The 20,949-nt window shown below is 38.7% G+C and overlaps 1 protein-coding gene across 2 annotated transcripts in view; it reads right to left on the bottom strand.

Moving 5' to 3' along the window:
- The window catches only part of CNTN4 (contactin 4), a 961,173-nt gene extending 941,211 nt beyond the window's left edge, over positions 1-19,962 (bottom strand). For both annotated transcript variants that reach the window (XM_045992257.1, XM_045992258.1), the window contains exon 1: positions 19,831-19,962. The gene's annotated coding sequence lies outside the window, so the exon portion shown is untranslated. The remainder of the gene's footprint in view (positions 1-19,830) is intronic.
- Positions 19,963-20,949: the final 987 nt, after the last annotated feature.

Here is a 20,949-nt window from a genome sequence, read left to right as displayed (position 1 = left end):
AGGAGAAGAAAAAAGACAAGACAAAAGAACACAAGAGATAGTTAGACTATTAAAATTCACAAAGTTGGTAAGCCTAGAGTTTCAAGAAAGTTGAAATATTGTGATAGCCTCTCTGAGTATGGAGAGCCTTCCAAACCAACAACATGACACTGTAATTTAGGATCTAGATAAGAATCCACGAGCTAGCCTTAGATAGTAATCTATGCTCGTGACAGTCATACTCATACTAAAAAAAACTGTTTATTGCCTAGATGCCTCATGTATGATTTAAATAGTATGAAAGCTAAACGTATTTAAAAACTAGTCAAGTATGAAATTAAGATTTCTCTATAATATTCTCAAACCTGAATCCACCTAAACTAACTTCATTTTCCCAGTGTTACATTTTCCTACTTCATTCTATTCACAGCCTTCACTCCCAACATCCTCCTTCACTCCGCTGATAGTCCAGGGCTTTCCTGACCAATGACAAGTTCATTATTTATATGTAACAACTTAAGTTATGAATCAACCTCTTACTTGCCTACTGTCTCTTTACTCTTTTACATGCTATCTTCTTTATTTGGAACTTTCTTCTCTAGTTGTTTGTAGGACTAGCATGTTCTCAAGTTTCAGTCTCAAAATTCACATTCACCAAAAAACCTTCCATTCACTACACCATCTAAGGCAGATATTTCCAACCCTGTTCTCCACCTTAGCACCCTCATCTCCTACAGAACACATATTATTTCTCTTTAATAATTAATTATTTTTACCTGAAGTATTAACTTTTTTTTTTTTTTTTTAGCAGTCTCCCATACCAGACTCTAAGCTCCATGAAGGCAGGGTCTATTTCTGGCATATTTTTTTAAGATTTTATTTATTTATTTGACACACAGAGAGAGAGATCACAAGTAGGCAGAGAGGCAGGCAGAGAGAGAGGAGGAAGCAGGTTCCCCGCTGAGCAGGGAACCGGATGCAGGGCTCGATCCCAGGACCCTGGGATCATGACCTAAGGCATTTTTCTTTTCTACCCATGGGACCTAACATAGCCCTAGCACTTACAAGTATGCATTATGATAGGTTCCATAGATGAATTAAATTATTTCTAAAAGGATAGTCCACTCACATGTTTCTAAGTTATCCCACTTTGACAAGAAGACCAAAGCCACATCTGAAAACTTGTAATACCACAAATTTGTAGGGAGCAATAAATTTCATTCTAAACTTTCTATGCTCCCATTAACTCTATGGGCATTTATGAAATCACCCAATTCATGGGAAAATATCAGCAGTGTTGGAGGTAGCAGAATTCAATGTCATCTACTGCTCCTCATTCTGCAAAAATATGATGGCAACTCAATGGACAAGGACAGCAGGTAAAATCTTTTGAAAAACTATGGGAGACTCTTCTTGAGACAAAGAGAATCTTGGTATAGTAGTCAAAGTTTTCCAGAGAAAGAGACTATTAGAGTGTGTGTGTGTGAGAGAGAGAGAGAGAGAGAGATTTATTTTAAGAATTTGGCTCATATGATAGTGGAAGCTGTCAAGTACAAAATCTGTAGACTAGGTAGGAAACCTATAGGCAGGAGACACAGGGAAGAGTTGGTATTGCAGCTTCAGTTTAAAAGCAGTCTGCTGGAGAAACTCCCTTTTCCTTGGGGATGGTCAGTGTTATTCTTAAGGTCTTCATCTGCATGCATGAGGCCCACCCACATTATGGATCTGCTTTATTCAAAGCCTCCTGATTTAAGTGTTAATTTCACCTTAAAAAAAAAAAAGGAAATCTTCATAGTATCATCCAGATGTGTTTGACCAAATATGTGAACTGTGGTCTAGCCAAGCTGACACATAAGAGAAGTCATTACACTTTATTAAGAAGACCCTATACTGTCATTTACATTTACTCAATTTATCCTCTCTGGCAAAATGAAAGTCATACAAGGGAAAACTTTTCATAAGTGTCATTGTAAGATATAAAGGCATGTACTTTTAAAATGAAACATCATTTTCTGAGTGACTAATAAGCATGCATTTGAACCCATACATAAATCCACTGAGTTTTATTGCCAGTAGTCAAAATCATTCGTTTCCCTTTGTTTAAATTTATAGCCAGAATAACAAAAGTCTATCAAACTCAGTATTTTCTAGAAGCTTAGCAATACTTGGAAGCCTAGCTTTATGAAAAATACATTTATACAGTGAACTTTGCATATTCTAATACATTCAGAATAATTAATATACAATTTATATATGCAAATAACCAATTTAGTATACTCACAAAAATTCTGTTTACACACATACGCCGGTGTTTATTTGAAAATCTTCCTAGTTAGAAATGGTTATCAATATTTGAAATACCTTCCCAAACCCCTATAATTTATGAAGATTTACCATCCCTGAAATAAAATATAATTCTGAAAGCAATGCGTACGTGATGTCTTTTAACCACAAAATATAAAAATCTCTTCCTTAGCCAGGATTCCAAACTGGTTAGAAACTTTAGGTCACAAACAGGCATACTACGGATCTGAAATCAGTACTGACATATAATAGTTGCATGACCTGAATCAAGTTATTTAATCTCTCTGACTTAGTTTTCTCATCTAGGACCTGGGTGTCACCACAGTACCTAGCTCATAGAATGATCATAAGGTTAAATGAGATAATAAAATAAAAGAATTTAACAACTTACCTATACATTTGTTAAGTATTCAATTAATGTTACTCATTATGATTAAAATTTACTTAGACAATCCATATATCTATATATACAACCCATATATATATATAAACCAACTGATAGATATAAAACAATTTTAAAAAACTGGGTGACAGGAAACACACACATAGGACAAAATTTCCAAAACCATATTCCAAAGAATATTTCCCTCTTTGTAGCCTACACCATGCTGCATTTAATAAAATTGTCTCAGAAGCTTTTTTAAAATTCCATTACCAAGGACACACTTTTATTCCAGATAAAAGATAAAACTAAACTAAATTATTTTAATGATCTGCCAGGGCTGATAACTGCAACCATTCCATGTTTAAGAGGTAGGGATTGTTTCTTAGTGGCCATAGACTGAAAGTTTGTCAAAATTCAAATGCTGAAACCTCAACCCCCACGTGATGACAAATGGAAGTTGGGCCTCTGGGAGGTATTTGGCCATGAAGGTAGAGAGCTCATGAATGGGATTAGTGCCTTTATAAAAAAGACCCCAGAGATTTACAGTGATGGTTGTTCTTGAACCAGGAAGTGGGATCTCACCATACACTGAATATGCCAACAATTTGGTCCTGAATTTCCTAGTCTTCAAAACTAAGGAATAAACTTCTGTCATTTATAAGGCACTCAGTCTATGGTACTCTGTTAATAGAGGCCAAACACTCTACAACATTACTCAAATGAATTTTAGAAACATGTATTTCACAAAGCATATAAAGATTCTGAAATGTACTAACATTAAAAAACCCTGTTTAAAAATCCAGAATTTCCTAAGCTCTTTCTCCTAAGAAACATGTTTAAAGGAAATCTATTTATATCTTGAAGAATTAGTGTTCTGCAGAACATGCTCTAGTTCCCAAACCTGGCTGAACATCAGAATCACATGGGGAGTGTATTCAAAATATAGCTTCCTAAACCTCATCCCCAGAGACTCTGATTCAATAGAGTGGGGCTGCAAATCTTTATGTTCTTCCAAAGTGCCAAGGTTCTTCTCAGGATCATATTTCGTAGTATCTACCCCAGAGAATTTATACTCAGTCCTATAAACATGCCCCCCCGCTTCTACCTCCAAGTTAATGACAGGGAATGTTATTTCTAACAGTAGGCCTCCTGCAATGCCTTGCTTCTAACAGAAAGTCACTAAGAGTTTAGTGGTGAATGACTATATATGAAAGAGTATCAGAAGATCACTGGCCTGGGGCACAACCCAATTAACAACACCAGACCTGAGTTGAACTCAGACACATTCATGCTACAAGGCATCCTGGATGGAGATGAAGTCCAACAGTGTACATACCAACACATCTAGATCTAGAATTAACAAGTTTTCAGCTATGCCCCAAAAGCTAAGCTTTAGGTCCCTACTATGATTAAAAAAAACAAAACAAAAAAAAACAAAAAAAACTCCAGAAACACATTTGTAGAAAAGACACTAGGTACCAGCTAGTCCAAGATGGGAACTTTCACCTAAATGATGTTATAAAATGTCAGAGGTACCAGCTTACATGAATTATTCAGAGAAGATACAGCTTAATGAAGAAGCAAGGTGTGGTTGTGGTTGCATGAGACATTAGAATTCCTTTGGAATGATGTCATTTATCCAAACCTGAAAAGAGGAAGGCAGAGAAATGCCAAATTTCCAGCCATCTTTCCCTATTCTGCATAACCCTAGGATAAGAGTACTTACCATAAACTGAGAAATGCTATAGCCTATTCAAGGGGATGACTTTTCCAGTTCCTGGAGAGATGTCAAACTAATAAGTAATACACCTTCAAATGGTAACCTATGTGTCTGTGCTGCACAAGGTCCCAACAGAAAGATTAAGGGGTAACATCATAAGGTAGGTGACAGGTAAGAAACATCTCCAAGCATATGCTGGGAGAACATACTGGGAGAACTTTACATTTCTTTGGTAGCAAGCAAGAATAAACAATGCTGAAAACCTAAGAAAAAAGGGACTCTCTAAAAAGGATCTGGGAAGATCATGGGACAAAAGAGAGAAATAGGGAACCAAGCAGCTCCAAAAAATCCCCAGTAGCAGATACCACTAGACAGTTTAGCCAGGACAATAACTAAAAATAAATAAATATATATATAAAACAAAAATTAAATGAATGAATGAATGGATCTTCCTACTTCTTCATCCTGAATACTTAGCTCAAGATTCCACATAAAGAGACAGAGTCTGATAATCTGAACATCCAGAAGTGCAGGTCACATGCCTGCACATCTGGTATACTGAGGCAGAGAAAGGGCATGGCTGAGAAAGTCACCAGAAAATCTTCCTCATCCACTTCCTAGTGGGGATGGGCAGTGCACTTGGGATTTACTGACCAATAAGACCATGAACAGCGGAAGTAATTTTGTTGTTGAGAAGGTAAACTTGTTCCTGTGAATTAAAAGGAAAAAATGTCCACTACGCTATCAATGGTTATTAGTTGAAATGCTGTCAAACAGCATTAATTTCTCTTCAACAACATCGTAGGACAACAAATGCTATTAGCAAAAGACTATACCTCAGTCACAGAAAAGAGATATGAAATGAAGCCAGAAAATATGGTGGATAAGCAAATGGGCCCTGAATACCTTGCTACGTAAACTTCTGACATTCCAAATAAAAAAGTATTTAAATTAAAAAAAAAAATAAGTCTTAGACTTAATTGAAGTTATCCATTTGGTAACCTATAGCTATGAGACAATTATTTTCATACTGCAATATAAAATCACTTAATTACCTGTGAGATACATTTTTTTCATCATATGCATAAGAACCTTTGTTGTTTGCTCATTTTCTGAGTTTTCTAATTTAAGCCCCAAATCACTTATTAATTCCTATGCATACTGAATTTAAATATGAAATACATTAAGCATGTATAAATATTTCATATAAATAATATGAAAATGCACTTTTGTACCCAGTTTACTGTTATTCTACATAATTACCATGAGCCAGAACAGGAAATAAGAACTAATCATATCCCTGCATAATCATGCAGGGATACATCTAAAAGCCTAGACAAGCTGTGGATACCACTCTATATCCCACCTCAAACACATCATTCAGATCTCACATTGAATTCAGATGGATCTTTCAAATTTAACAATCTGATGTCATCCTGGCCCTTTAAAACCATATAATGGCTTTCTATGGTCTAAAGGATATGGCCCAATTTTCTCTTATTCCCCAAGTTGTCTCGCATGCTATGGACGCTAATCCACACAATTCTATGATGCACAAATCACAGTCACAACTAATGCATCTGTTGTCTGCCCAGTTCTTGGGGCATCATTCTCATTGTAGCCTATGAAATTGTGTAAGGCAAGGGCTCTGCTGCTACTCTCCCACATCCCTAAGGTCCTCCATTACCCAGCTCTTTGTCATTCTCTGAAGATACTATTTTCTCTCATGAGCCATAACACTGTGCACCCTATATTATCTTTCTTCAGTGCTCTTTCCAAACACAACATGCAAATAAGTCCATCTTCCCACTTTATCTCAATTATCTTCCCTGTAATCTCTATGCAACTGACACCGTAAGATCCCCTATCATGTCTTACTTTGAATTTTCATACTAAACAAAAAGCTTCTTGAAAGCATATTTAACATGTCTTTACACACACACACATTCATGCACACGAAGTTTATCCTTTAAACTAGATATATAGAAATTCACTAAAGGTTCGTCAATTACACTAATGGGTAAAATGGTAGATACTGTACTTGAGTTCCTAATCCCAGCATAAGCAAGAAGGACTTGAAATATTCCGACACCGAGGCCTTCAAAAAGAACATGATGGTGGTACATAAACAATGAATTCTGTTACGCTGAAAAGAAATTTAAAAAAAAAAAGACAAAAAAAAAGAACATGAGAACATAGTCCTAAGAAATTAAAACGCTTCCCTACAATGATTTCATTGTCTATCCCATTCATGTTGACCTATTCTATCTGAATTTCTGAGTGTGTGTGTATGTGTGTGTTTGTGTGTGTGTGTGTGTGTGCGCACGCACATAGCGTGCATATGCTTTCTACCCTACTAGATTCTGACCATTCTTTGGCCAAACTTCACTGTACCTATCTTTATTCCTGTAGTATTGGGTCCTTAATATATAATTAAGCATGTTGAGTATATACTTCACACTTAAGCCTAATAGTAGGTAACCAGTTAGTTTAGTTAGTTAAGAATATGATGTAAATTTAAAAAAAAAGAATATGATGTAAATCAATGCCTATCAATCTTTAATGTGAATACACCTGCTAAAATGAAGATCCTGATACAGTACTGCATTTCTCACTAGTTCCCAGGAAATGCCAATCTATGGAGTACAATAGTTATCAAGTTCTTGAGCAAACTTTCTCTATGAATGACGTTCGTTCTGAACTATAGACTGTATACTCAGACTGTATACATAGGCCTTGCTAGAATGGATGTTCTTATGCAATAAGAAATAGAGTACATAACATCAAGGATCAATAGAAAACTCAAATAATTGATGGACAATTCATTATATCATTTTTAGATAAAAGGGAAACCGCCCCTACACTCCCTTAACTTACTCAAGTCAGGTAATTCCAGTAATTGGGGATGATGTAATCCATCAATGTAAACATGTTTCTATAGTTCTTTTTTTTTTTTTAAGATTTTATTTATTTATTTTGACAGAGATCACAAGTAGGCAGAGAGGCAGGCAGAGAGAGAAGGGGAAGCAGGCTCCCTGCTGAGCAGAGAGCCTGATGTGGAGCTCAATCCCAAGACACTGGGATCATGACCTGAGCTGAAGGCAGAGGCTTTAACCCACTGAGCCACACAGGCACCCCTCTATAGTTCTTTCTAACATCTGAAAGTCTAAGGCAGAAATAGGATTTCTACCATCCTTTCCATTCAAAGTATATCCTTTAGGACTTTCACAAATACTTGGTCTGGTGCTCTGAAAAATCACTTAACAACTGTAGTACACAGTGCATTTTGGGAATAACCAAATGACAGAAAATACTAGGGCATTAATGATTAGAAGCCTGCAGTCAGGCTAATTTCCATAACAAAGCCAAAACTGAGATTCTATGGGATAGAAGAAACGGATGGAAACATGTCAAGGAATTAAGATTCTGAATGTAAATCACAATGGTAACCAGTAAGTTCTTATTTGTATGTGTTAAAAAAAAATGGAAACACGAAAGTAATTAAGGAATCTAAATAATGTCAAGTAATTATAAACAAAACAATATAAAAGTATTATTTGAATTCCATAGGCCACACACCAAACATATATACGAGGAAGTAGAGAAACATTGAAAACATAGTAACTGACAATGTTTCATTCTTTAAAGGTTATAGAATTAGGAAGTAAAGTAACAGTAACTTGTTTCTCTTCAAATAAGTAAAACTCCTTCACTGTAGGCATATTAATAATACACCAGTCATTATGTTACATTTGCTAAGTTTTGAAATACAAAGCACGCATAAAAAAGCTGCTCTTCTCCAGAAAAAAAAAAAAAAAAACAAACAAACAGAAATTCATTTCTGAGTAATGTCACTATTATAACCAAAAAAAAAAAAATGTGCAAATCTTTTGAAAAATTTCAATCACATTTAACGGAGAGCAACTTGAAACATTTTTATATTTCTACTCTATCACATGTCAGCATTTCCTTTTGCAACATGGCAAGACAGACTATAGCTGAAGTAAAAAAGAATACAGATGAGAGAGAGCCTATTGGATAATTCATTCTTTTTAATAAACAAGACTCTTAACCATAGCCAAAACCATTTCTTCAAAATGAAATTTCAAATAGTGCTAATCACATTTCAGTTCTGATACACTGGCTCCCTGTAATAGTCAAAGATAAAACAACACACTATGGAAATGTTGCCTTCCTCTGTTTCTATATAGTCAAAAGAGATCATAATATCTATCCATGGATAAAGACACAGGAACAAACATAAATCACTTTATTGAGTGTTTTGGAAGAATGAAATTTCAAGTTCACAAATAATAACTTTCACATGTCTCATCAACATAGGCATCATATTGAATAAATGTATAAAAAGAATAGAATCATAATAATAAACTTCACAATTTAAGGAATGGTCTAATTATGTGCCTGGCACTAGGCTATGTTTATATATGATTAATTCATTTTAGTCTTCACAACCCTACAACAATATCCCCATTATACAGGTGGGAAAATAAAGCTGGAAGAGGTTATATAACTTACACTAATATTTCAGTCATCAGATCATACCGAATCACCAAGTATGCCTACAGCCTCTCTTTTACATCATATAAAATAGTGTAGACTGAATATTAACCTAAAACACAGAATTCATCATTTTGGGATGTGCATTATATTATGTTCCTTTTCTTAAGAGTTAGCCTTCATAGGGCACCTGCCTGGCTCAATCGGTAGAGCATTTGCAACTCTTGATTTCAGGATTGTGAGTCCTAGCCTCACGGTGGGCATAGGAATCCCTTAAAAAAAAAATCTTAAAAAAAAAAAAAAAAGCAAAAAAGAGTTAACCTTAAAATACTCATTTAAGGAGCTACATTGTAAGAAAACCACTAAAATTTATAAAAGTTTATTAATTCAGAAGAACAGAAAACTGTTGCTCCAAGTAACAGTAACATTTTAAGAACAGTGCTTATTTCAGTTATAGCTCAGACTCTACACTACAATATGCTGGTAAATTGCTATTAATAAAGTGAATAGAGTTATCGGAACTGTGAATTCATGATACCTCCATGTTATATAGTGCACATACAGAGGTTACCACTGCCTCAATAATATCTGGAATTGTTACAGTGTCTTGAATTCTGACCATCAGTTTCAAAAAAAGAAAATGGAGAAAACACTAGGAATTTTAAGCAAAAAACTACTAACTGGTAAATGAAACCTAGAAATGTGCTAAAGTAAATAAAAGAGAATGACTTCATTCAGTAAAGACAATGTGCTCATAGTACAGACTTTTTTTTTTTAAGATTTTATTTATTTATTTTGACAGAGAGATCACAAGGAGGCAGAGAGAGAATGGGAAGTAGGCTCCCCGCTGAGCAGAAAGCCTGATGTGGAGCCAATCCCAGGACCGAGACAATGACCTGAGCGGAAGGCAGAGGCTTTAATCCACTGAGCCACTCAGGCACCCCAGTACAGACTTTTGAACTAAGCTTCTTGTACTGCAGGTACAACAGTCAACAGTCCACACTTATATCACAGGAATCTTCACAAAGGTGATTTTGCTGCAAAGCATATGAACAACACATATGACAATGTTATCAAGGCAGGTAATTTTCTATTTCTACTATACTGCAGTAACACTTTACCTCTCAGAGTCTCAGTCAGTATGTAGGAAAAGGTGAAACTGAGAACAGAGAAAATGTGAAACACCCATACTATTCTGTCACCACAAACGTCTGTTGGGGTGGAGAGGGGCTGGAGGGTGGGGGGAGCAGCAGGTATGGAGAAAAAAAGAAAAGGCCCTTCAGAGTCTCTTTCAAAATCTACTCAAACTATTAAATATACTTGGAATGGCTTGTATATTTCATTATTCTAGTTCACAAACAGTAAGAAACAGCAAATAGAAACGGCTAGTTCACTAAACCAAGTAATCAATTATGACCATCAAAAAGCATCAGAAAGCAGACAGAGGTACCCACATCTCAACTGCACTTGATGGGATCCTGCTACACAGTGTGTGTGTGTGTGTGTGTGTGTGTGTGTGTGTGTATAACATGAAGTGGTCATATATATATATACACACACACACATATATATACACACACATATATAACATGAAGTGGTTCAACAAATATATAAAGCATCCATGTGTAATATGTTCTGTATAAATTGCAAAGATCATAGTATAAGGCTAATTTGCTTATTACTTAGAATGTGCCATGAACACTGTACTAGTCTTAAACATTTATCAGTTAATGTTCACAGCATCTCTGTAAGATAGGCACATTCAACTTCTCACAGACTTTTAAAACTGCCTTAGGAAGGGTTAAGAACATGTTCAAGATCATGCAGCTGGTAAGTGACAGAACAAATCTAGGTCTATCTGCATCAAAGGCCCATGTTCTAGTCTAAACTACTATTCTATGTTCATCATGGTGATCCTATGTCATCAAGAAGTAAATCATATTCAGCCACCTGTTTAAAAGGTAAAGGAATATTTTTAGAGAGATTCCCATTTAAAAAAAAAAAACTGCCATTAATGACAAACTTCTATTTATAACTACTTAGTTCCAAGAATTCCATATATAACCGTGTTTGTATTCTAATTGTTACTAGGAATTCAAAATGTGACCTGGGCCCTGGGTGGCTCAGTCAGTTAAGTGGCCAACTCTTGACTTCAGTTCAGGTCATGATCTTAGAGACATGAGATAGAGCCCCACTTTGGCCTCTACGCTCAGCAGGGAGTCTCCTTAAGATTCTCTCTCTCCCTCGGGCGCCTGAGTGGCTCTAGTGGGTTAAAGCCTCTGCCTTCAGCTCAGGTCATGATCTCAGAGTCCTGGGATCAAGCCCCACATCAGGCTCTCTGCTTAGCAGGGAGCCTGCCTCCTCTCTCTCTCTCTCTGCCTGCCTCTCTGCCTACTTGTGATCTCTCTGTCAAATAAATAAATAAAATCTTAAAAAAAAAAAAAAAAGATTCTCTCTCTCTCTCTCTACCCCATCTCACCACTCTCTCTCTCTCTCTCAATCTGTCTCTCTCAAATAAATAAATAAATCTTGAAAAAAAAAACTAAAAAAAGAAATGTGGCCTAGGTAAACATTTTCTTTTTAAGGATGTCATTCACCTAATTAAATGCAGTAAAAGTAGTCCTTGGATTTGTAATTAATTCGCTAATCTGTGAGAAGTCTAGAATCAATAGCTAGCTAACAGCTAATCAAATGAGTCACTAAAAGCAAAAAATATTCATATTTATATTTCATAATTGAAGAGCAATCATAATACAGATAATACAAATTTGTACAACTGAAAATGATGGCAGTATGCCTAGAATCAAGCCTCATAAAACATATTTGAGGATTTGAGTCATGTCATTATTTTTTTCACTTTTCTTCTCCTACTGGACCTATTTCAGCATAAGCACACTTATATCACCTGTCCTCACTGGAAATTTCCATAACAAACCTAAAAGGCACAGGAAACATGAATTATCAAGGTTCTTATTAGGACAATTGTGCAAGGCACAAATATTTACACACAAAAGTTCAGCTCAAAGGTGGAGAGTATATTTTACCATGGTAAAAACAAAAGAGACTTCCGTAGGCATTTTTTTTTAAAATCTCCAGATCATTATGGAATCAGCTTCTGCTCTCCTAACCCTCATTTTCTCATGAACCAAACTCCCTTCCCAGAAGTGCACCACTTTTATTTAATAGTGATAAATGCATATTTTAAGTGTTATGGCCTGAAATTGACCCTGTCCAAATATAAAACATTTTCTCTTTCCAAACCATGAAAACAGCTGACTCTGACTTCATATAATCCATAAAAATAAATAAATAAAACCTTGTCTAAAAAGGAACTAATCTTATAGCCAACTCCTGCTTTTTTAAGTTTTAAACAAAAAAAATTAAAAAAAAATGTATTTCTGAACTATTTCCTAATTACTCTCACAGACTTGTTTGTTCCTCAAACTCCTGGTAATATCATTAATGTTCCACGAACATGTATTTTCTGAGCTGAATTGTATCTTTGGTGTCTACCATTTTTACCAAGAGAGATCCAAAATGAATATCATTAATCAATTAAAATCTGTTTATTGGAAGTTTACTAAGATTTAGGCACTAAACTAAGTACTTTACAAGCAGTATTCCACATAATCTTCATAAAACTCCGGTGCCTTTAAGTACTATCCAAGTTTTAAGTTTTGTCCATCAATAAACTAAGTCATTTAGCTTACTATGTCTTTTAATTATCTGAACAACCCTACAAAATGTATATCTTCCCATTACGCAGCTAATAAAACTGAAACCTAGAAAAGGTAGGTAACTTGCTATGACATAATTACACAGATAGTGCAAAATGGATTTAGGACTGGTGAGAAATCTATGACTCCAAATTTCAAGCCCTTATCCACTCTCTCATGGAACTCTCATGGTACTGAGTAACATTACAATGTACTAGGCAGGGCAATGAATGTCCCAATTTGCCTAATACTTTACTGGTTTTAACACTGAATGTCCAAAACCCTAGGAATCCCTCAGTCTTGGGAAAACTAGGAGGGCTGATCACTTTCATAATAAGTGTTATATCAGTGGCATGGAAAAATAAATAAATAAATAAGAGTCCGTACAGAAAAGGCAATCATTATTCCTTAGTAATACTGAAAGAGGGTTAATAGAGTGGCAATTGAGTTGAGCATTATGCAAACGGTAATAAACATGGTGGAGAAAAATGACAAAGGTAGAACAGACACAAAGGCAATGAAAACAAAGGCATGCAAAAAAATCACTTGTCAGGTTCCAGGGTGGGCACCTAGACTGCAAACCTGGAAAGGGAATAACAACAGGGAAGTGTAAATGGAAAGGAAAACACCATCTAGGACGGACTGAAAGTATTCTTATAAAAGGAAATTAAGCATGAGGATATGGTTTTAACTTCCACTTCCCTCCATAGCTCTACAGAGATGGGCTTTGAAGAAATGACAGCTTTCACTTTATTGTCACTTTAGTGATGACTATATGTGCCTTGGTAGGGGGATGCCAAGTGATTCCTAACTGGGAAACTGACTTATTACAAGCAGCAAAAGATCTCACTTCTTTGCAGTCATTCTCACTGTGCCACATGCTCTTTCTGGAAACAATTACTGTGGATAGGGAGAGCCAATGCTCTTCCTTAAGTAGCAGAGCATGTTTCAGTCCTAACTCTAAGGAATAGAGTTTCACCCTGACCATACACACTAAAAATGGGATGGAACCAGATGACAGAATACTCCTGAGCACTAAAAAGAAATGAGAGAGAGGGAGATATGAATAGGCAGAATATAAAGAAGTGTTAAGGCAGTGAAAATACTCTGTATGATACTATAGTGATGGATATATGTCATCATACATGTATTTGTCCAAACCCATAGAAGTATAACACCAACAGTGGATCTAAGGTAAACTATTAACTTAGGGTGATTATGATGTCAGTGTAGGTTCATCCTGGATAAAATATGTATCACTCTGATGAGTGATGTTGATAATGTCTGAGAGCAGAAGTATATAGGGTATCTCTGTACCACCTTCTAAATTTTGTTATAAATCTGCTCTTAAAAAATACGATCAAAAACTAATGATGTATTATATGTATTGAATTTAAATTAAAAAAAAAAATAAGGTCATGGGGCGCCTGGGTGGCTCAGTGGGTTAAGCTTCTGCCTTCGGCTCAGGTCATGATCTCAGGGTCCTGGGATCGAGCCCCGCATCGGGCTCTCTGTTCAGCAGGGAGACTGCTTCCCCCCACTCTCTGCCTGACTCTCTACCTGCTTGTGATCTCTCCCTCTGTCAAATAAATAAATATTTTTTCAAAATAAAAATATAAATAAACAAATAAATAAATAAGATCTTAAGGGGTGCCTGGGTGACTCACTTGACTAAGCATCGAACTCCTGGTTTAGGCTCAGATCATGACCTCAGGGTATTTTGAGATCAAATCCCACTTCAGGATCCGCACTCAGCACAGAGTCTGCTGGAGACTCTTTCTCTCTCTCTCCCTCCCGTTCTGCTCCTCCCACACCCCAAAGAAATTAATAAATAAACTAAAACAAACAAACACTAGAATGGGATAGTAACAAAGGCCAACATTAAAAGGAAGAAAGGGAATAGGCATTTACCAGGCAAATAACCTATACACACACACAAACACACACGCCACAGAGACACAGACACACTCCTTTCTCTACACCTGGAGAAAGGAAAATAGAGAACTGGCTGGCAATCTCACATTCCTGTAACAGAAATCTGTAAGTGACCTTTTATTGAAAAATCTGCCAGTTATTCACCATACCTGTTTTCTGGGCACTCAGTGTGACTTCTTTTCTTAGCTTCCCTTACAGAGAGGAATGGCCATATAAGAGAGTTCTGTCTAATGGAATGTAGGCAGAAGACATGATAACCACTCTCAGTGCAGGCCTATAAAAACCACTTGTGAAATTTGTCAAGACATATCCCTCCTCACACCCTACATACCTTGTCTGAAGAAGGAGAACCCCACAGACTTAGCAGAGGATGAAGCCAGGAGAAGATAAGGAACATGATTTCTCAAATAACCCCATGGGAAGCCATTCAATCAGAACTATGTTGTGAGTATTGAACTACCCCCACATGAGCAAGAGTAGGAAGCATTTTAAGTCACTGAAAATTTAGAGCTTACCTGTTACAGCAGCTAGAGTTAACTTTTCATGAGGTCCTGTGGGACTCTGTTCACTCGGAGTCTGAAAATGCGATAGTAAGTTTAAACCTCTCTGTCCTATTACCCCCATTAAATTATAAAAAGGGACTTACACACATATAAATGATGTGGGTGTGAGGAAATTTGGAAGCAAGGTAAATTTAGGGGAAAAAATTAAGGATATTTCTTTAAAGATTCAGGGAAAGTTAGGAAATGAACAGGGTCTTTTGAGAAAGAGGGACTGATAAGCATGCAAGTATATCAGCCCACCTCCATGGTGAGAACATATGTGTAGTAATTAATTGGGAAGATGCCACAAATACATACTGAATAAGAAGAAAAAAAAATGACTTAAAATACTGGAAAATTAATTGTGTTGTCAGAAAATACACTCTCACTATTAACCACCTCACATCTCTACTATAACTGTTTGGAACCACAACTGTGAGAGGTATTTTTACAAAGGACAAATACACAGGAAAGGTGAGATGAGGCGATTATCTAATATAAGTGGGACAAGATAACAGGACAAGACCAAAAGGGATCATTTTTCTTTTCCAGGATGCTAGGATTATTGGTAGAGGTCCCTTTAGTCATGCAGTAAATGCTCAAAAAGTTTTACAAAGCTGAAAGAACAAGAAAAGAGTTTTCTTTCTTGGGAGCTGGGGATGTTGATGAAAAACAATGCTTTTGATCAAAAGGAAGATCAGAGGAGAATATTTTAGCTATGAATTTGCCAGAAAGAATATTTGCTTAGGCTAAGAAGTGAGCAGGAATTTATCTTTACATACTGCAGCATAAAAATGGCAGCCAAGAATTCCCACAATGAAAACCTAAGAGAAAGCCTATAATTCAGGGAATAGACTCTGATAATTTGTTTATCAGAAGTGAAAAAGCATTGTGGTGGAGAGTCTTACTTTAAATACCTGATTCAAGTAAGTACTCAAGATAAATCTGTATCATATCTAATTACACTCCAATACATTTTAGATTAGATACAATCTTTTTTCTTCTTTGGGATTTTTTTTTTTTAAGATTTTATTTATTCATTTGACAGAGAGATCACAGGTAGGCAGAGAGGCAGACAGAGAGAGAGGAGGAAGCAGGCTCCCTGCTGAGCAGAGAGCCTGATGCGGGGCTCATCCCAGGACCCTGAGATCATGACCTGAGCCGAAGGCAGAGGCTTAACCCACTGAGCCACCCAGGTGCCCCTTCTTTGGGATTTTTTAATTCTCCTCCAACTTTTTTATATAGACAAGAAGAAAAAGTGGTCCAATGGCAACATAACAAAGTACTGAGGCAAGAATAAATAAGTAGTATAATGAAGCTGTTAAGAAAATCAACTCTAGAGCCAGAGAACTGGTTCAAATCCCAGCTCTGCCACTTACTGGCTATGTTGAGCAAATGCCTTAATTTCTCTAAGCCACGTTTTCCTTATTTATACAACATAGACAATACCTACCAAGGAGGGCAAAGCGCTTAGAAAAGTATTTCCTTATAATTGTCCTGGTTTTTTTCTGCCAGGAAAACCAGGGGTTGGGGGAAGGAAAGGTAAGTAACATTTACTGAAAATGGAGAAAACACCACACAGAGTAACAGAGTGTCAGAAATGCTAGCTGTTCCCCCAGCTGTTCTTCTCCTTCCTTGAAACACAGCTATACTACATTCCCCAGCCTCCCTTATAGTAAGAGCCATTTACATACAGGTGAGTTCTGGCCAATGGAATGAAAGCAAAAGTTATACGTATGGTTTGCAAGTCTGAGCAATTAATGTTCTCCAAGTCTTTTCCCTTCCAATGCTTTGATGCATAAAGATGAGCATGGTGACCCTGCTGAAGAAGACAGAGGTCTCAGAGGAATGCTGCCAGAATCATCCAGTTGGGGACTTAACATGAATGAGAACATTTCATGTTTGAAGAAGCACACTTTTGGATTCATTTGTTACAGCTGTTAACCTGCCTAAGCTAACAGAGGTAAGCTCTATACCTATACTCTCATGTTTAATTCCTACAATAATGCCTTGAAACTTAATGTTATCCCAATTTTATAGCTAAGGAAACTGAGACTCAAAAAAGTTATGGAACTATCTTGTCCAACATCATGAATGTTGAGAAGTGGTAGGCTCACATCCAGGTTAATCTGCTGCAAGATTTTTGATCTTTCCACCCTCCGCACAATACTGCAACATGGACAATGTCTTTCTTTTCCTCACTCTTCCTGGCTTCCTCAAAATGAAAATAACAAAACTTACCACATCTGTGTATACAGACATCTCTCTGCTTACCACATGAAATAGACTAATTCAATTAAAATCAAATCATATAAAAACACGTTTTCACAAAAGATTAAATTCTTTAAATAAAAACGAAGACTGAAACTAATGTATATTCCATCTATATCTTTGAATATAACACAGAAGAACCAAACAAGTTAAACTGGGCAGATAATTTGGAACTATAAAGAGGAGTTTTCTGCTGAAAAGCTTAATTATTCAGGTTACCTTTATGTTTTTTAAGAAATAAATTGAAGTAGCAGATGTCCTGTGTACCTTTCAGAAGAAAACTCCTAGTCAAAAGATTTAGTACTTCGAGGGAAAATAATTACAAGACCTCCTTCTGAATAAGAAGAAAGAGAACTAGGTAAAATAAATGGATTTTTTTAAAAAGCTAAGATTATTTGATAAGCTTTCTTTTTAATGTCCCACCAATATGTAATGACTATTTAAAGAGATGTTGAGCTGACTCAAGGAGACAAACTCCCCAAGTTAAAGAAAACTGTTTTCATAAAGACTACCAAAAAGATAATCTCCCCCTTGCTGAAATTTCCATAGGGCTCTGACCTGCATCCTTAAACAATAGGTCTTTTCTCTTATTGGTCTTAGTCCCTAATTTTAAAAGGTCGGTTTCTCTGTGCTCACCTCCAACCTGACAGGGTCCATAATGAGGTTTATCATGGTGATCCCTTCTCATCAATCCAGAGCAGCTGAAGTTGGTTTAAACAAACAAACAAAAATCAAGAGCATTTTATAACGTGGCAAAAATGATACTCCCGTGGAACTTGTTTTTGATTCTTAGCAATCTAACACTCCCACCACCTATTGTGAAGATTAACCTAAATCTTGAATGAAATCAAGATGAAGATGGCAAGAAAAAAGTTATGGGTGGAATGTGGATTTTCTCATAAATGCCACAAAAATCACCTCCAGGTGTCTGTCTCCATGACACGATGTTCTTTATCACCCACTTGGGTAGAGACAGAGAGAACAAACTTGCTAATTGGCCCGAATATAAATGCTCCTCCCGGGACCTGCCTGCTGGAAATCTACTCCACTCCTTACTAAAGGGCATAAACCTCAAAATACAAAAAGCTCATTCCAAATTACTCTAAGTGTCCAAACAAATTATTTACGTGGAATTATCTTTGAAATATCCATCTCCCGTCGCAAGAAGCTGCAGATGCTTCCCAAGCAATTAAAAGACAGTTATTCAGACAAACATGTCCCCGCCCCTATGTTGATTTCAGTAGGAAAACTAGAAAAAGTTCCCGGAGCTTTCCTCCCAGAAGCTCCTCCTTGCAAACAAACCTCCAACACACCCCAAGATCCACGACCCCACCTCCACGAAGACCACCCACCCAAAGTGATCAGTCACATTGATTCGCCCTACACTACCCCCGCAACCCTTTTCGCTACAAATCTCGAGACCCGAGCAAGCAACCAACCTCCTCAGCTTCGCGTTGCGCGAAGCAGCCCCCTTGCTGGAAATCCGCTGTGCTGCAAAATATTCTAATGCATCAGACTCCCTGACTGGTTCAGAAAGATTGAACAGCCCACGTCCTCTTACCCTCACCTCCACACCTTTCATAAATAATAGAATATACAAACGAATCACAGAGGGAGAAAAGGCAGGCAGGTTTTGAGCCCTCCTTCCCAGAAGGAGAGTGCGGGTTGGTGTCTGCGGGGTGCCTGGCGCATATCTCATTGATATCTGGGTCCGAGGAGGTTACAAGGCAGTTGTCTTTGCCATGCAAAAGAAACTGCAACACCCTCCCCCCACGAAGTTACTGGGGATTATTACTCCACCCTTACAAGTTCCCTGGGCAGAGCCCGGGTATACCAGGTACGTGCCCAAGAGCGGGGGACCTGGATCCGCCGCTGTACCCCCGGCGTTTAGCAAGGAGCCGGGCACACAGTGAGCACCACCAAAATCAGGTCTGTTCCAACAGGGCTCCTTCCACCACCGCTACCGGCTCCTGCTCCCTTAGGTCCTAAATCCCTTCAAACACCAGCTCAAGTTCGCCTTTCTCTAACGCGGGCTGCACAGCTGGGCAATCGGAGCCCACGGGTCTCAACATCAGAAGGAAACTTGCCAGCACGCACGGGGAGGGGGGATAGCCTGAACCAGTTGGAGGAGCTGATTTTAACGATTCCTGAAGCATTACGCGCTCCAGGCTACTTGTTCTGTGACTGCTTGCAGCGCAACAAACTTATTTTCTGACTAAAAAGAAGGGTCGCCGTGGGGTGAAGGTGGCGTCGTCGGCGCCCTGCCTCCTCGCGGGTTCAGGGCGCTCAGTTCCAGCTGCGCCAACCCCGCAGGGCTGCCGGGCTCAAGGCAGTACGGCCCACAGACCCCGTCCAGCCCTGCAGGAGTGGGTGCCCCAGGTAGCCCCTTTTCACTCCGCAGCCTCCGAGGACCACGTCTTTTCTCAAACCCCGAAAGCCGGAGCGCTTTCTTTCACTTACCTCCGCACCTGAGCGCGGCGCCCGCTACAGCCTCCTAGGAAACGGCGTTGGCACAGCCCGAGGGTCCGGCTGTAGTGGCGAAAGCTTCCTACTTGCGACCAATCCTGGTGTTGAACCCGGTGCTCCGTCTGGTGCCGCGCTCTCCTCCCTCCCAGCGCTAGCGGCAGCTCAAAAAACCCGGCGCGGCAGAGTTCAAGCAGCCGGCTCCTCAGCCTCAAGGAGGCGGAGACGCGTGGAGCCGAGGAGAGACACGCGAAGGGCGGGAGCCCGCGCGCAACCGGGCTGAGCATGCTCAGTGCGCGGCGGGAGGAGGCGCGCGCCCGGGTGCTGCACCTGCCCAGCCCTGCCCTGCCCTGCCCGGGAGAGAAGGTCCCCAGCCCCTGGGCGCAAAACTCGAGTAGGGTGCCTCACCTGAACCCGAGGCGCCCGACGACAACCCGTTCTGGCGCAGAGGTTGACAGGATGTGCTTCTTAGCGATGGGGAATATACAGCAGTGATGCTGCCTCCTTTGCAACCCGAGTGTAGGGGCACAAGGAGGCTCGACCTGTGCGGATACCCAAACCTCTGGCCTCCGTAGACAGGGAACTCGAGGAATCTTTAAGGCGCCCTACCCAGGGAAACAAACGCTTCTGCTTTGGGGCTGAGAATTGCCGAGTACAGGGGGGTGTGGGTGGGGGGACAACAGTGAACTTGAGAAGCCGGAAGAGGGGGCTTTTGGAAGGTTTTACCTACTTGTCCTTAGGCGAAGGACACTGGCCAGGCAGCGTTTCCGACCTGAACTCTCATACAGTGTGCTTTCAACCTGGAATGCGTGTGTGGGAAAGGAAACGGTTGCGATGAAATATGTACAAGGATTAATTTGTGGTGTGTGAGGGGGAAGGCGCACATTGAAATCTTTGTTATTCAAAAGCATGTGCTTGGAAAATGACGTTACCATGATCTTTCTACAGTGTGAATCTACTGTTTTCTTGCAGAAATGGCTGTCTTCATCCCCAACTCCAAACCTCAGGGTAACCGTAGAGATTGGCAACAATGTCCCAGCCCCTCACGAACCCTGTGCAAAGTGAGTCTGACAGGCAGAGGAAAGCCAGCCAGGTCGAATTCATTGGCATGCATTT

Source organism: Meles meles, chromosome 20 (genome assembly GCF_922984935.1).
Source record: "Meles meles chromosome 20, mMelMel3.1 paternal haplotype, whole genome shotgun sequence".
NCBI lineage: Eukaryota > Metazoa > Chordata > Mammalia > Carnivora > Mustelidae > Meles > Meles meles.
Note: the sequence above shows the minus strand (reverse complement) of the source record. Positions and strands in the feature narration are given on the sequence as shown.